Source organism: Babylonia areolata, chromosome 27 (genome assembly GCF_041734735.1).
Source record: "Babylonia areolata isolate BAREFJ2019XMU chromosome 27, ASM4173473v1, whole genome shotgun sequence".
In the NCBI taxonomy this organism is placed as follows: Eukaryota; Metazoa; Mollusca; class Gastropoda; order Neogastropoda; family Buccinidae; genus Babylonia; species Babylonia areolata.
Genome location: NC_134902.1, coordinates 27,164,725 through 27,172,224, shown reverse-complemented (window position 1 = coordinate 27,172,224; position 7,500 = coordinate 27,164,725). Strand labels below are relative to the sequence as shown.

General features: G+C 48.0%; 1 protein-coding gene across 1 annotated transcript in view; it reads right to left on the bottom strand.

Moving 5' to 3' along the window:
- The window catches only part of LOC143301413 (uncharacterized), a 29,501-nt gene extending 23,383 nt beyond the window's left edge, over window positions 1–6,118 (bottom strand). The window contains exon 1 of the mRNA XM_076615685.1: window positions 5,987–6,118. The gene's annotated coding sequence lies outside the window, so the exon portion shown is untranslated. The remainder of the gene's footprint in view (window positions 1–5,986) is intronic.
- Between the last annotated feature and the right edge of the window lie 1,382 nt (window positions 6,119–7,500).

Genomic DNA, 7,500 nt, shown 5'->3' with positions numbered 1-7,500 from the left:
AATACAGCTGTGTCTGAACGGATATCCAAGAAGGTCGGCCTCACAAACAAAGATGTATCATTCCTAACGGATCGATGGATAGATCAATAAGCAGCGTCTGCCATGGTGATCAACATCCTCCGAAATTGATACTAGCTGATACATGCTGTGGCCTTTGTGAGTCTCCAGTATAGAGAGACATGGGAAGATTACTTGGCGGGAGCAACAGCCGAGTGAGTCGAATCGCGGTCACGGCACCTGATGGGTAAAAGGTAGATATTTCTTTCGATCTCCAAAGTCAACAGATTTGCAGACCTGCTAGTGTCTGCCTGATCCCCCACCCCCTTTGTGTGTATAATCATGCAGCAGATCAAATACGCACGTAAAAGATCCCGTGATCCATGACAGCATTCGGTAGTTGTGGAAACAAGAACATACCCAGTCGAATCGCGGTCACGGTACCTGGTGGGTAAAAGGTAGAGATTTCTTCCGATCTCCAAAGTCAACAGATGTGCAGACCTGCTAGTGTCTGCCTGATCCCCCCCCCCCCCTTCGTGTGTATACTCATGCAGCAGATCAAATACGCACGTAAAAGATCCCGTGGTCCATGTCAGCATTCGGTAGATATGGAAACAAGAACATACCCAGTATGCACTCCCGCCTCCGAAAACGGAGTATGACTGCCTACGTGGCGGGGGTAAAAACTATCACACACGTAAAATCCTATAGGTGGGAGTCGCAACCCACGAACTAAGAAGACAGAGGCAATTGCTTGAAGGTTCCAGGAAAGTGCTGGGTCCAGATTAATGTCACATCAGTCCAGAAACCACGCAATGAAATGAACATGAAGAGCATTGAACCCATAGTTAGTGTAGTTTTCTAAATGTCCTGTTGGCTGATTGCTTAGACAGACACACAGACAGATAGACAGACACACAGACAGGCAGGCAAACAGACAGACAGAAAGACAGACAGATAGATGAATAGATAGATAGACAGACAGATAGATAGATAAACGGATAAGTAGACCAGTAAGTATCAGTATCAGTAGCTCAAGGAGGCGTCACTGCGTTCGGACAAATCCATATACGCTACACCACATCTGCCAAGCAGATGTCTGATCAGCATAATAATAATAATAACAACAATAATAATAATGTCATAATGAATAAATTAAAAATAGAATAAAAAGACCAATAGATATATGACTAACTACCCAAACAGGATATAGACAACATGACCAACAGGTCTAACGGGACTTTACGTTGTTCAGTGAAGCATGCCAACAGTTGATCCGGAACACAAACACACTACCCACCCTGAGAGCGTTTCAGTCACGAACCATGATAGTCAGGTCTGGTACCCGCTTAGACTGGATAGAAATAATTTCTGTGGACTGCGTGTGATGGTGCTGGACAAAACCTTGGCAAATCAGTCACCACAATCCACGTCCTCTCTCTCTGTCTCTGTGTGTGTGGTATGTGTGTGTGTGTGTGTGTGTGTGTGTGTGTGTGTGTGTGTGTGTGTGTGTGTTCGTTCGTTCTTTAGTTTAGCGTCTTTTCAGTATCAGTGATATTAGACGATTAAAAAAAAAAAAAAACGGGGGGGGGGGGGGGGGGGGGGGGGGGGTGCGGAGGGGGTGCGGAGGGGGTGAGGGGGTTGAAGGGGGCCGGAGGGGGGGGGGTGAAGGGGGCAAGGAGGAGGAGAGGGAAGAGGAAAACAGAAAAGGTAGAAAGCTAACAAAAAATGCATAACTAACATGTAATTACATTTAACAGTAACAGTTCAATAATAATAATAATGATAATAATTTGTGTGGTGCTGTGTGAGTGTGTGTGCGTGCTTGCGTGCGTGCGTGCGTGCGTGCGTGTGTGTGTGTGTGTGTGTGTGTGTGTGTGTGTGTGTGTGTGTGTGCTCTTCGGACGAAATAAAATGGTTTCTGACGAAGAACAGTCGAAATGTTGACCATAACATTCCCGTCTGGTGGATACGCGATCGTTTACACAAGGTCTCGACCAAACAACAGCACACCAAACACTGCTTTCTAGTCTTTCTATGAAGTACCACTCCCTGAAATGTTTCTCAATGAAGTACCACTCGCAAAATGACTATCGTTCACTTAAGTACCAAGCAATAATAAAAAAAAAAAATCGTTCAGTTAAGTCGCAAAAAAAACCACAATAAAAGATACTTCAGAAAGGTTACGAACAGCCGAAATGTTTTTTCAGGCAAGAGTGACTTGCCAATAATGTCTTTTCAATGACAAAGTGTTGGAGACCAATTTCTTGCCAAAGTTCCGTCTCCCTCAAGCAGTCCATGTGCATTATTTTCTACCCCACTGTAACCATGTGTAAGGTATGACTGTTATGATTCGTGAGCGAAACGGGTTCACAGTGTGGAGTGTATTTGAGTTCTGGATCAGCTCTTTGCCACTGTGGTTCACTGAACAGTTCAATACACACAGGAGGTCTGTCGGATATGTGGGGGTGGGGGGGGGGGGGGGGATGGATATTGACATTCTATACAATGCTGCTAATTTGATAGTGTTCAAGGGTACACACACACACACACACACACACACACATATATATATATATATATATATATATATATATGTGTGTGTGTGTGTGTGTGTGTGTGTGTGTGTGTGTGTGTGTGTGTGTGTGTGTGTGTGTGTGAATAGAATAGAATAGAAAAGAATAGATTTTAATGTCACGAAACCGTAAGGTTTATAAGACACAAGTGCAATGGTAAATGAATGAACGAATGAAAAACACACAATTAACCAATCAGTGAATGCAGTAAATTGCAGCAGTATTCATAAACAAATTTTCCCAATTTTGTTTGTATATAGTCATCATCTGTTAGCATCACCTGACTGGGAAGTGTGTGTGTGTGTGTGTGTGTGTGTGTGTGTGTGTGTGTGTGTGTGTGTGTGTGTGTGTGTGTGTGTGTGTGTGTGATAGTCAGTCGTGTCCGACTTTGACCATCTGAACAGCAGAGGCGGCAACAGCTATCCCGACTATCTGGCGGCCAGAATTTGGTTAAAGTGGAGAGTGCCTTGCCCAAGTTACATCCCCACTCTCTCGGCCAAGAGGGTTTCAGGGCAGTCGGCGTTGGGGATGGTTCCTAAAAGGCAGCTAACCCCCAAAAGCTACAGCACTTATATCCGGTGCAATTTTGCTTCCGAGTTTGAGAGTCGTAGTCTGTATTTGTATTTGTATTTCTTTTTATCACAACAGATTTCTCTGTGTAAAATTCGGGCTGCTCTCCCCAGGGAGAGCGCGTCGCTATACTGCAGCGCCACCCATTTTTTTGTATTTTTTTCTGCGTGCTGTTTTATTTGTTTTTCCTATCGAAGTGAATTTTTCTACAGAATTTTGCCAGGAACAACCCTTTTGTTACCGTGGGTTCTTTTACGTGCGCTAAGTGCATGCTGCACACGGGACCTCGGTTTATCATCTCATCCGAATGACTAGCGTCCAGACCACCACTCAAGGTCTAGTGGAAGGGGAGAAAATATCGGCGGCTGAGCCGTGATTCGAACCAGCGCGCTCAGATTCTCTCTCGCTTCCTAGGCGGACGCGTTACCTCTAGGCCATCACTCCTTCGCTAAAGATACATATGTATATACATCCATCCATCCATCCACCCATCCATCCATCCATCCATGTATACATACATGCATACAGTTTAATTTTTCCAGTCAAATTTGGGAGAGCGAGAATCGAACGCAAACCCTCACGGATACAGAATTGGCAGATAAGAGTCTTAACCATTCTGCCACCTTCATCCCAAATCATCTAGCGTAGAATGACCCCGGGGTAGGACCAAACAGAGGGGGCAGGGGGTGGGGGTGGGGGTGGGGGTGGGAGCGCGAGGCGGGGGGGGGGGGGGTGGGGGGGGGGTAGTTTGAGGCTGTTTGACCAGAAAGCCGATTGATCTATCGATCAGTGTCAATGCTTGATTTTTTTTTTAAAGTCCGCGTGTATCGCGTGATGGACAAGTTGGATATCCGTTCAGGCACGTTAATTAACGTTCAGTCACCACTGCACGTAGCGCTACAAGTGTTTAAGTTTACCCGTTCAGCCTCCTACTTCAACACTTTGTATCTTGAAGTGTGAGGAATAGTGTTTATTTGCCTGTTTGTTTGCAGGTTTTTTATGATTTTTTTTATTTTTATTTTTATTTTTATTTATTTTTTTTTTGGGGGGGGGGCTGCAGGCTAATTCATATACGCTAGGGGATGGTGGTGAGTTGGGCAGGTGGTGGTGGTGAGTTGGGCAGGGGGTGGGCGGGTGGTGAGTTGGGCAGGGGGGTGGTGAGTTGGGTAGTGGGGTGGTGGTGAGTTGGGCAGGGGGTGGTGGGGTGGGCCGGGGGTGGTGGTGAGTTGGGCAGGGGGTGGTGGTGAGTTGGGCAGGGGGGTGGTGAGTTGGGTAGAGGGTGGTGGTGAGTTGGGCAGGGGGTGGTGAGTTGGGCAGGGGGTGGTGAGTTGGGCAGGGGGTGGTGAGTTGGGCAGGGGGTGGTGAGTTGGGCGGGGGATGGTGGTGAGTTGGGCGGGGGGGGTGATGAGTTGGGTAGAGGGTGGTGGTGAGTTAGGTAGGGGGTGGTGGTGAGTTGGGCGGGTGGTGGTGGTGAGTTGGGCGGGGGGGGGGGGGTGAGTTGGGCGGGGGGGGGGGGGGGGGGTGAGTTGGGCGGGGGGTGGTGGTGAGTTGGGCGGGGTGGGGTTGGTGAGTTGGGCTGAGGGTGGTGAGTTGGGCAGGGGGTTGTGGTGAGTTGGGCAGGGGGTGGTGAGTGGGGCAGGGGTGGTGGTGAGTTGTGCAGGGGGATGTGGTGAGTTGGGCAGGAGGTGGTGGTGAGTTGGGTAGGGGGTGATGAGTTGGGCAGGGGGTGGTGAGTTGGGCAGGGGGTGGTGAGTTGGGCAGGGGGTGGTGGTGAGTTGGGCAGGGGGTGATGAGTTGGGCAGGGGGTGGTGAGTTGGGCAGGGGGTGGTGGTGAGTTGGGCAGGGGGTGATGAGTTGGGCAGGGGGTGGTGAGTTGGGCAGGGGGTGGTGGGGTGGGCGGGTGGTGAGTTGGGCGGCGGGTGGTGGTGAGTTGGGCAGGAGGTGGTGGTGAGTTGGCAGGGGGTGGTGAGTTTGGAAGAGGGTGATGGGGTGGGCGGGTGGTGAGTTGGGCTGGGCGTGGTGGGGTGGGCAGGGGGTGGTGAGTTGGGCAGGGGGTGGTGAGCTGGGCAGGGGAGGAGGATGGGGAGTGCTTTAGGGAGTAGATGTCTGACTTTCGCACAGACCCAATGTGCTGGTCAAGCTCTGACAGCCTGCACGAAAGAAGCAGTGATAGTGAAACCCAGAATATGATCAATTGTACTCACACACACACACACACACACACACACACACACCCGGCATATATATATATATATATATATATATATATGGCGGGGGGGGGGGGGGGGGTGTTGTGTGTGTGTGTGTGTATATATGTATCTCTCTCTCTCTCTGTCTCTCTGTCTCTGTCTCTGTCTCTCTCTCTCTATATATATATTTTTTTTTTTCTGTGTGTGTGTGTGTGTGTGTGTGTGTGTGTGTGTGTGTGTGTGTGTGTGTGTGTGTGTAGATATGGATATGGATATTGATATAGATATAGATATAGATATATAACTGGTCCTGGTCTACTTCTTCAGGTAAAGTAAGCGCAGTGTGTGGCCCGAGGCTAGCACTAGGCAGAGACTCAAAGCGTGCAGGTGTGTTAAAAGTGGCATTGTGTGTGTGTGTGTGTGTGTGTGTGTGTGTGTGTGTGTGTGTGTGTGTGTGTGTGTGTGTGTGTGTGTGTAATAAGAGAAAGAGAAGTAGACAGACAGACAGACAGAAAAAGACAGAGAAAAGGAAACAAAACCCAACCAAAAAACAAGATAAAATCTCTCCTCTCTCACTATAAACACAGACTCCTTGGAAAACGACAACTACAACAACAAAAACAAAAACCAGAAAACAAAGACCAAAAAACTAACCTTTTTAACGAACACCGATCTTCAGAAAAAAAAGACACACACAAACACACACAGATGTGCAAGTCAAACGATTAGTAAGTAAGTCTTTCTTCCAAACTGTTTCCTCCGTACTACATACAAAGCGAACAAAACGATTCTCCAATCATGCACAGAGATATCCACCAACCTGTTAAGATCTTCAGCCTAAGGTGAGGGTTGGGGGGGGGGGGGGGGGGGGGTAAGAGTAAGAGAGTAAGAAGGAGAAACAGAAAGAAAAAAAAAGAGCTGTGTTTTAGCAACCAAGGACTGCTTGTGTGACAATACACCTTCTTCCCCCCCCCCCCCACTAACCCCCCTCCCATTACCCCCCCCCCGCCCCCTCATCGCGACCCCCCTGATCTCTCCCCGTCCCCCCTTTCCCAGTAACCTACCCCTACCCTTACCCCCTTGCCCACTTAACTCTGACTCACACACCCTTCTGGCACTACCCCCCCCCCCCACCGCCAACCCCCCCACCCCCACTCATACACCGATTCAAACGTACACACACGCACGCACACAATTATAGAAAATTATACACACACATTCACACACACACACACACACGCACACGCCCGCACACACACGCGCGCGCGCGCTCACACACACACACACACACACACACACACACACGCATACATACACACATATATATATATATATATATATATATATATATATATATATATATATATATTACACTTAAACACCCACACCCACATCCACACACACACACACACACACACACACACACACACACACACAATTATAGAAAATTACACACACACACACACACACACACACACACACACACAATTATAGAAAATTACACACACACACACACACACACACACACACACACACACACACCGCGTAACGCAAAACGGATTTTCAAAGCCTGTTCACATGTGCCGCCCCTGGGCACATCCACTACAGTCTTTTGTTCGACGTGTATGGTGTGTACCCTGTGGATTGGGAGGGCTGACGAACCCTTTGTGGTTCATTGACTTATAGGCCGTTGAAGCTTTGACGACGTAAGGAATTTTGGAATTAGTGGTCATGGTTGTTTTAGGATAATCTTTTCTTCCTTAAATCTGGTTAATTTGCACGTGCCCATGCGCCTGCTCGTGCACCATACACACACGCACACACATACGCAGATACACAACACACACACACACACACACACACACACACACACACACACACACACACACACACACACACACACACACACACACACACACACACACACACACAGTATCATCTTTTAAAGCTCAGTTACTATGTACCAGTCTAAGTCGGAAGTTAGCCTTCATGGTTGGTATGTACATTTGTGGATCTTTGAAACTCAGATGCAATACTTAATGTTTAATGTATGTATGCTCACCTTGTGCTGTTTATACCACGTGGAATTTCACTTCTCCTGCCCATATGGGCCAGATGGCCTGAAAAGATTGCATTAAAATTATTGTTATTGTTACACACACACACAC